This window comes from Nicotiana sylvestris, chromosome 4 (genome assembly GCF_000393655.2).
Source record: "Nicotiana sylvestris chromosome 4, ASM39365v2, whole genome shotgun sequence".
NCBI lineage: Eukaryota > Viridiplantae > Streptophyta > Magnoliopsida > Solanales > Solanaceae > Nicotiana > Nicotiana sylvestris.
In genome coordinates this window covers 83,100,394-83,111,128 of record NC_091060.1, presented here as the reverse complement: position 1 = coordinate 83,111,128, position 10,735 = coordinate 83,100,394, and positions in this window count along the sequence as shown.

The window sequence follows — 10,735 nt, the reverse complement described above, 5'->3', positions numbered from 1 at the left end:
ATAACATAACTCCCATACCGATAAATTAAATGGACATAAATTCATCACCAAGTACCTGTTCAATGTAACAAAAGGGTTGTGAGTAAGTGGGCAGACATAAAAAATCATCGGCGAGAGAAATTGACATCGTCATTAATTATTTCACAAGACAAATTTAAATTAAAAGCCTAAGTTAGCATTTTCCAGAAACCTCAACATGTCACGACCCAAATCCCACCAAGATCTCGTGATGGCACCTAACACTACCGACTAGGCGAGCCATACACAGGAACAAGATAATATCTTATAAATCTAATGGTCATAAGATAGAAGATAAAACCATAAACACCTAAAACAATGCGGAAATACTACTACAACTCATAAGAACTGGCAATGCAACATCATGAGCAACTACAATGGAATAACAAATAACTATCTGTGCCATAGTCCAAATACTATCTAGAAATGTCAGATTATATATAATCCACTAGACATAAAATATAAAGCTGAATAAAGATAGTTGGCAGCCCCACGAATAAGTGGCAGCTCACTTCCTCAGATACAACAATGGAAATGCAAGAAGATGTTAAGCGTCCGCCACATCCGGTTGAGAGCAATAATGTAACGATCCGGCATGTCGCTTTGTGTATTTTAGCCACGTTTCCTCTATTTGATGCTTTGCATATGTGTATTTGTCGTTATGTGACTTGCGGGGGCAGTTGGTTTAGTTTCGAAAAAGTTATGAATTGAATTGAGACACTTAGTTTCAAGGTTGGGAGCTTAGGTTGTGAGAGTTGACCGGAGTTTGATTTTTGTATAGACGACCCTGGAATAGTGTTTTGATGGTCCTAGTAGCTTTGTACGGTAATTTTGAACTAGGCGTATGTCCGGATTTGGATTTGGATTTAGAGGTTCCTAGGTTAATTTAGTTCTATTTGGCGAAAGTTGAAGGTTTGGAAGGTTCATAGGTTTGACCGGAAAATGACTTTGATGATATCGGATTCAAATTGTGGTTCTGCTAGTTGGAATAGGTCCGTTATGTCATTTGGTACCGGTGTGCGAAATTTGAGGTTATTACGAGTTGATTTGATGTGGTTCGACATGCGTTTTGGAAGTTAGAAGTTGAATAGTTCCTTAAGCTTGAATCAAGGTGCAATTCATGATTTTGATATTATTTTGTGTGATTTAAGGCCTCGAGTAGATCCGTATTATATTTTGAGATCGGTTGGTGTGTTTAAACGGGGTCTCAAGGGGCTCGAGTGTGTTTCAAATGAGTTGCAGATCATTTCTACATTTTTGGGCATACCTGTTCTGCTGTTTTCGCACATATGAGAGTTTGACCGCAGGTGCGAGTTCGCAGAAGCGAACCTAGGGGCCGCAGATGCGGTGCATGACTGGGAAGGCTGAGTGCACTGATGCGGACTGGGGAGCACTGATGCGCAAGCACAGAAACGCAGGTTCTTCCGCAGAAGTGGATGCGCAGGTGCGACTTGGTGTTCGTAGAAGCGGCTGGTGGGGAGGATTAATAACTTCCACATCTGCGATGGATTTTTCGTAGATGTGATATTGGAGAAGCGGGATTTTATCCGCAAATACGAAAATCGCTGGATAGATTATATTATTTAGAGGGTTAGGTGATTTTTCATTATTTGGAGTTGTGGAGCTCGGCTAGAGGCAATTTTTGAAGGGTTTCTCACTACAATTGAAAGGGTAAGTAATCTTTATTAGACTTTCAATGTTAGATATTGATTTCCCATGTATTATTACACCACTTTATGTGAATTTAAGGAGGAATTTGGGAGGGGGAGGGGTTGCTACAACTTTTGGAGAGTGAAATTTGGTAATTTGGGGGGAGATCTAAAATTGGATTCGGATGAAATACACATATTTGGACTCGTATTAGAATGTGTGTTCGAAATTTATATATTTTGTCGGGTTTCGAGATGCGGGCCCGAGTTTGACTTTTGTGTTGAATTTGCATATTTGTATCAAAATCTTAGCTTTAATGATTGAGATTATTTTCTATGGCTTTTAATGATATTATTAAGCTTTTTAGCTAGATTCGAGCCGTTGTTGATTCATGCAGGAAGAGATTCTTAGAGTATTGATTTGACTTGCTTGAGGTAAGAGTCTTACCTAAACTTAGTTGAGGCACCTGTTTCCTGAATTATTGGCGATAGTTACGGGCTATGTGTGACACACATGTGCATGGGGTATTATCTATGCTCGGGGGTAGTGATTAGGCTATTATATGCTTTGAATTGATTTCTAAGCTTCAGGCTATCATACTTCTTATGTTGTACTCCCTTTGTGAGCTATTTGAATCATGTTAGAGATTATTTGTCGGTTGATCTCCTGTTCAAACATGTTAGTTTCTATTCTTATGGCGTAATCACCTGACTAGAACTGTGATACCACACTTCGCACATGCCTACACGTTAGAATGTCACTTATATCGGTCCATGAGTATGTAAATTGATATTCATTGTTCATATATGTGTATTCTTGCATATGCTTTTTTGTGTGATATGGACTGAGTTGATAACACGTGAGTTGTTCGTATGGATTTGAGTTAAGTTAGCACGTGAGTTGTCCGTGCGGTGGTTATATATGTCACTTGAGTTGTCGGTACAGTGTATGGATATGGATCCATCTACCTAGGGTCATTCTCTCATGTTTCTCTCTTGAGAGCGTACACGCGGTATGAGAAAACTAGACAATTTTTGATTTGGTTATTGCATTTTTTCTCTGCTAGTAATTATCTTGGATGTATACATGTTTTATTTGAATATCTTCTCTATATGCTAAATCAGGAACTTATACATGTTTTTTTGTGCATATGTTCTCTATATGCTGAATTGTTAACTGAAACAGAGCATGTTGTTTTATCTCATATATACCAAGATAATTTTATCCATGATTTACGACTTGATAATATTAATTGATGTGTACTTGTGAGATTACTGAGCAGGTTATTAGCGAGTATCATTAATAATTCTATCCTCTATTACCTCGTCGAGATTGGTTATGATACTTGTTAAGTATATGGGATCGGTTATAGTCATACTACACTCTGCACTTAACTGTGTAGATCTAAGTGTTGGACCGAGCCATGAGTAGTTGTGATTATCTTCGAGAGACGAGGTAGATCTGCATCTCGAACGCAGTCTTGGCATCTTTTTTCATTTCTGTACTGCTGTTTTCATTCAAATAGTCTTCCATTTTGTATTCCAGATTTGTACTTCTATTTTAGAGCTCATGACTCTTTATTACAAGTTCCAGAGGATTTTTATGTATCAACGCAATTATTTATATTGGTGGATTTAGACGTGTACTATTTCCATTATTTCTATTATCTTGTTGTGCTTTTATTATGTTCGACTTCCCTAGCAGGTGAGTTAGGCGCCATCACGATCGATTGGTAGTTTTGGATCGTGACAAATAGCAATATCTAAAAGAAAATTTAAAAGTAGGGGAATGAGCTATCTATATCTATCTATATTATTATAAAAGTGGGAACCTCAAAAGTTAAAAGTTGGATTACTAAAATATCCTTTTAAATAAACTAAATTCCCTACCTATAAAATTATATATTTATTACTAAATTACAGTATTAATTAAGAAGAAGAAAATTAAGTTGTTAAGAAACTAAGCTCAAAATTATAATATAGAAATAATAAAATAGACAAAAGATGTGGAGAGGAAGAGGGAACCTTCTTATTTCTTCTATGTATTCCAAGTGTGTACAATGTGATGCCCAAACCCTCTGTTTATAGGATGATATAGGTAATACAAAGGGATGCCATGAACATGGTATTAACTATTGAGAACATGGGGGAAGATCATGGAGATGTGGGAGTTACATCCATAATAGTAAGAAGTAGTGGGAGGTTAATGGAGAAGAGTAGTGGGTGTTACTCCCTTAGGAGTAATGGACATCCACCATAATCAAGTATTTCATAACACTCCCCCTTGGATGTCCAAAGATAATGTGCCTCGTTAAAACCTTACTAAGAAAAAATCCTGTGGGAAAAAATCTTACTGAAGGAAAACGAGTACACATATCTTGTAATACGCATTACTTGCTGCCTCATTAAAAACCTTGCCAGGAAAACCCAGTGGGACAAAATCTGTGCGAAGGGAAAAAGAGTGCAGCGCGTGCTATACTCCCCCTGGCAAAAATATCACTTGATATCTCAAAGACGATAAATTCCAATCATGTATAACAACTTCTCAATTGCTGAGGTTGGCAATGCCTTATGAAGAAGTATGCCAAATTATCACTTGAACAAATTTGTTGAACATCAATCATGTCTGAAATAGAACTTTAGTGAACTACGTTTTATTTTGTCTTCTTCGATAGTCCTTCTTTCAATTGAGCTATGCATGCAGTATCATCTTCAATGTAATTGAAATCTTATTGAGTATCATAATTTGGCATTACGCTCACAGCCAAATAGATTATTTGAACAACGAACCATGCCCTGCATTTGTATAACCAACATAACCTTGACAATATTTGCTAGAATAAACAAATATATATCAAAGACTTCTTTTGCAATATAATTATAATAGTATTCCAGCATCTTTATATAGGAATTAAAGTATATCTCGCTAGCATATTATTATACTCGTGGTTCTAGCAAGATATATAGTGCACCAATTGCAATTGACACAAAAATAAATCATGTACGCCATGATTGCTCTAATCCACATAAGGATTTGCTGAAGCTTTATTTAATGAATTTCTTGCGAACTTTAATATGCTTTAGAACAGTTTAAATCCTTCAATGATTTCTATATACGCATATCAAATTTATCAGGTATTGCCAGGCTAAAATCTGAAAGCAATCGTACCCATCACAAGGGAATATGTTTCCATATAATTAATGCTAGGACATTTATGTAAAATCTTGTGTCACCCCACTGACTTTATACTTTCAGGTGTTAGGACTATCAGTCCAAAACTTCACGTTTTTCAAGCGAAGTCAATCTTAATTGTGTATTTTTCATTGGCCAATTATTTATCTGTCCAAATTTCATGACAGATTTGAGCTCAAAATCCTCGTCAATATTAAAAATATTGAGCGCTACATTATATCAACAATATCATCGATGATCATTTTACATCGGTTCCATCATCACACAATAAAGATATAACTTATCGAGATCTCATTATTTTCAGGTACCTGAGCCTCTTCCATGAGGTCTTATAAAGTGTTATGTCATGGTGCTTTTACAGAGCACTTGCCTCCTTAGTATGATCATCTTTATCATTTGCTCCTCTCCTTCTTCAAGGAGTTTTATTTTTGGAACCGATTAGTCTATTACGCTTCATGCATTCCATAGACTATGTCCATCATGGACTTTATTCTATTTGGAGCATTAGCAGCTGAAATATAACATTTAGCTTTGGGTCAGCAAATATGCATGTCAATATTTTACAAATGAATTATCATTTGAACTTCAAATTCACATTTTTTTGTACGAGGATCTATGTACACTCATAATAATTCATTCCATGATTACTTTTTCAGCTGCCAATTTTCTGCCCCTAATGCTGAGATCACAAACACATATCCCCAACTTTCTTTGGGGACCCATCATTGTGCATTGTGGTAGAACAATTAAATAATATAGAACATTCATATTTCTAGATGAAAATTATTTGGTTCTTGACTCTGAACCAATTGTGATAGTGAGAATTTATCATAGCTTGGCTAGATACGTACAAGTGATGTTGTGTATTAATCATGCCAAATTTTTATTTGGGAGTTTTGTTCTCATAACCAATTGTTTAGCTATAATTGGAGGCATACAATTTCTGCTAAACTAACTTGGATTTAAACCAACACTATCAAGATAAATTATCATAATTTAAATTCTGGAATTGTGCTCTAATAATTTGAGCAAACAACCTTGCAAAAATCAAATTGCAAGTTGATAACAAACGCACATGTGACCATACAATAGATGCATCTATTAAAATCATATAATAATAAACGGTCCACATGGCAGGTGATTGGGCCCATATATATATATATATATATATATATATATATATATATATATATATATCACCTTTTATACGTTCCAAAAATTAGGGAATACAATCCCAACTCCAGTTGGTATAGTAATCAATTTATCATGAGAACAAGTCGTACATGAGAATTCTTGAAGAAACTCTGAATTCTTCAATATATGCCAATGTAAATTCTCAATCATTTTTCGCATCATAATTGAACCGGAATGACCAACCGGTCATGCCAACTAATACTTGTTTCGGTAAATCTCTAATTTACTTGTGGCATGTGATTCCACCATCATGCTTATACATCTGTAGTACAAATAGAAGGAAAATCGGGGAACCTTTCATATTTACCCAGTATGATTATAGTAATATAAAGATATTCAATCTTCCTTTCATTTATAGTCTCAATATGCCAACCACTTTGGCTAATATATTTGAAACTCAAAAAGTTTCTTTTGAGACTTACTATCACCAATGCCATGAATAATTTTATTTATTCGGGTATTAACAAATTCGCTCTTCCGGAGCTCTCAATAATTTTGTACTATAAGATCTTTTATAACACCATCCAAGTGGTGAAATTTTCCTCCACAGAGAAAATTATCTTATCATTGTCACAATCAAAATCATTATAGGCAAGAGTCGTTTCTTTCTTTACTTTTGCCTTTAATAATTTTTTTTATAAGGCATGTCGAAATATTTTTGGCGTACCACATATACGCGACCGATGACATAGTCATGTAACCACATTGTAAAATTCATTATCTTTATTTTTCTCAAACCTCCCAGTAGAGGTGAGTTATAGTATTTATCCAACCATGCATAAACACATTCTTATACATAATTTATATCACATGTATATTTTCACATTCACTTTCAGGAATGAGTCTGCATTTGCAATGCTTGTCGCAAGTCGTATTCTTTCAAAAAATAGACTATAATCGTCTGAGTGTGTCTCATATTTTCAGATCATATTGATACACAATTCCTTCACCTTTGAAGGATTATTTTGAGAACCCTTATTGTTCTCCTTTTTACAATTACCATAATGATGACTATATTATTTTGGTCTTTGGCACACCCACGTTCATTGGTCAACCACTTGTCTTCATTTAGACTTATTATGCACCGCTATCACATTCACTTCAAAAATGGAGCAAATCAAGTGAGACAAACTTCATGCCTTTTCATGAAATAACATTATATTTCACTAGTCATCATTATATCATCAATATGGTGCACTGGTACTCAATCTCAATGCATTACCCATATAAAGGCATGTTAGACCATAATGCGTTGAGATTCGAATTCAGCGTCTTATTATCATGGTACACTAGGACTTAAACCCGGTGTCTTACCCTCAAGATGCGATAGGACTTGAACTCACTGTCTTACCCCCAACCAATAACATAATAGGCCGAAGTGCTACTGAGAATCACCCTTGAGCCTTAAAAAAAATTATCTGTTCGAATTTTTAATTAGAACTATCATAGATCTTTTTTCCATAACTTGGTCAAATATACATAAAATAAACAATATCTCTTGCATGTATTCTTCATGAACTAAAAAGGTAAACAATGCTTTGCAATAAAAAAATAACGAAATCTACTCACAGTTTACTGTATGGTTACATGACTAACTGATAAGGTAATGAAAAATGTTAAACTAATACATGTAAGAAGAAATAAATTGAACAATATACAACATATGACATTATCACAAACATAATAGTGTCACCAATATATTTATTATTTTATTTATATGCCATAGATGCCTTGCATCTTGTAGTATATCTTTTTTTGTGTGTGTATAATTGCATGTGCATATATCTTTGTGAATGGTAAGATCACTGTTACCACAAATATCTCTGACGAGATGAAATGCAAAATTCACCTTTATGACTTGGAAGAATAAAACAAAGTATCTCTGACTACCACAAGCTCACTTAGACATGCATGCGCATAAAGAAAACTCTAAGTTTCACAAGTCACAAAATTTAATAAGTTACTTCTATGGACTGCTCAATATCAACTCAAAACACAAAGATTTCCTATTTCTATTGTCCCTCTTTTTTCCTCTAATTCCCCACTTGGTGAACGGTAAAGAATATCAAAGAGGATTTAAAGTTACTGACATCGGACAGACAGGCATACATAAGTGAGAGTAAAGATAAATTTGCTCTAGCTCCTGGAAATCAAGGCAAAGTTAAAAATTCATCAAGGCTCATAGACTTTTAAGATCTAATACATGAATGTTGAGATAAGAAACCTAAGAGAATCAACCTTCTCTGCCTTCTAATTAAAAGGAAGGTCACTCAAACAAAATGAAAATAAAAAAAATTAAGTGTGACATCTTACTTGAAGAAAATATCCACTGTTAATAACTTTATCTCCAAAATCAATTCCTTGCACTCAAAGTAATAATATAGAAACAATAAAATAGATAAAAGATGTAGAGAGGAAGAGGGAACTTTCTTATTTCTCCTATGTATTAAAGTGTGTACAATGTGATGCCCAAACCCTCTATTTATAGGATGATATAGGTAATACAAAGAGATGCCATAAATATGGTATTAACTATTGAGAACGTGGGGGAAGATCATGGAGGTATGAGAATTACATCCATAATGATAAGAAAGTAGTAGGAGGTTAATGGAGAAGAATAGTGAGTATTACTCCCTTAGGAGTATGGACATCCACCATAATCAAGTATTTCATAACATAAGTGTCTTTTATAAAAGGTTGTGTCCTTTTAATGAGTAACAATCCAACCGTTGGCCAACCAAAAGAAAGTATCAAAGCCAAATCGAAAGTCCAGGAAGTGGGATTATGTTTCAAGAGTTAATCATTTTGCCGCCATTGAGAAAATTGTTCTCGTGTCATTCCATTGGTATAGAAAAACTTGTTCACGTTAAGATTTCTATGATTTTCTCCATCACTCTTCACATATAAAATTGGTCGGTGTCCACTGTCAAATTCGTTGGGTATCTCAACGCTGCCAAAGATAACATATTATTAAATTTTTAGATTTTCTTGCATGTACATATTGCATACACTAGGATTGATGTTCACAATTTTTACACTTCAATTTTTGTATTCACGTCAACTTGGATCTGTGGCAAATACTAGCTACTCTTAGTCTTATGCTTTTATGCATTTTTTTTCGTCGTATGCTTTCTTTCTGTTTGTTAAAAAGAAAATTATAAGTTTTTAAACATATTAAATATAACCTTTATGTTTTAAGGCTCGAGGGGTGCTTCAACTCTTTCTTTGTGAACTGTATATTTTGTTATAAGGACGTGTATTCAATTAAGTACTATTGCCAAAACTATATTTATGTCAAACATAGTGTTTAGGACATTCACATAATATATTTCATTTATTCTTCATCATAAAAGACTGAGCGCCGACAAGACAAGAGGTCATAAATGAACTGCTTAAGCATGAATTCAATTAAACAAAAGTATGTAATGTGTTAAATTTTTAATCATGCTCTCCAATAAATTTTAAACGCCACAAAGGCATGATCAAGTGGAGATCAGGATATCTAATATCATTCTCAATTTACACAAGTTTGGATATATTTCAATTGTTCAAGGTAAATTTAATATCCAATAACCAATGAGTTGTATGACGAAATATTTTTTCACAATATAAATAGCTCTAGAATATGGATGTTGGATTAAAGATACCGTCATATAACTTATAACTCTGCTATTCTCTTCTTCTTTCTCTTGGAGTCAAGATTCTTATTATATTTGAGAAAGATGAAATCACATATATATCTACCATTAATTCTGTAAGTCCCTATTCTATCGCTTTTATTTTGTTGCATTCCTCAAGTAACATTAATGTAGATAATATACTTCTTACAAATTGGGGCAATACATTTTTATTATATTTGGATCATTTTAGAAATCTAAAAGGACAAAGCAACGCTAAAATCTATCATTTTAATAAATATATTAATTCCTTCTGCGCTTTTTTCTTATCTAATTAATTATCAAATTTTAATTCATTTTTCACCTCTTATAAGTGTCTGTTTGTTGAGTTTATGTTTATATTATCTAAGTCCAATGTAGTTAAATGGGGGAGAGGAAGGAGAGTTCCTTGTCGTGATAAACTTTATGTGAAGAAAGTACTATCGTTATACGAGGAAGATATCAAGCTCTAAATATTTATTAAAATATAAAAAATAAATAATTTTGAATAGTACATGTGATATATGGATCTTTTCCTTAACTTTATTTATTTGATTACCTAATTTTCATAACTAGACAAAAAAGACTCACTATGCAATTCAATCTTTCATATCCACTTATGCGATTTGGGCTCTAACACTTAAATGTATAATTAAATATCACTTATAGGTGTATATCATAAAGTTAAGATTTTTGTGCATGACATGTACATTAAAATAGAAAAGGAGAGACTTGAATATTTTATAAAAGAGCAATCAATCCTAAAAGGACAATTATGCCAAAGCGCAATTGATAATTCTAAGTGGTTGAAGGATATAGAGAAGATAAAGTTGATCAAAGAATATTTATGATATTGTTTATTCGAGAATCAAATTTCAAAATGGAGATGTACCAATATTTAATTGATACCTTGATGACTAAAAAATGAAGTTAGAGTTTTTCAAAGAGTATGCTTCTGACTTATTCATAAAAGATCTAAAGGTTACACGAGAATGCTAGCTTGTCTATTCAAATATATAATATAT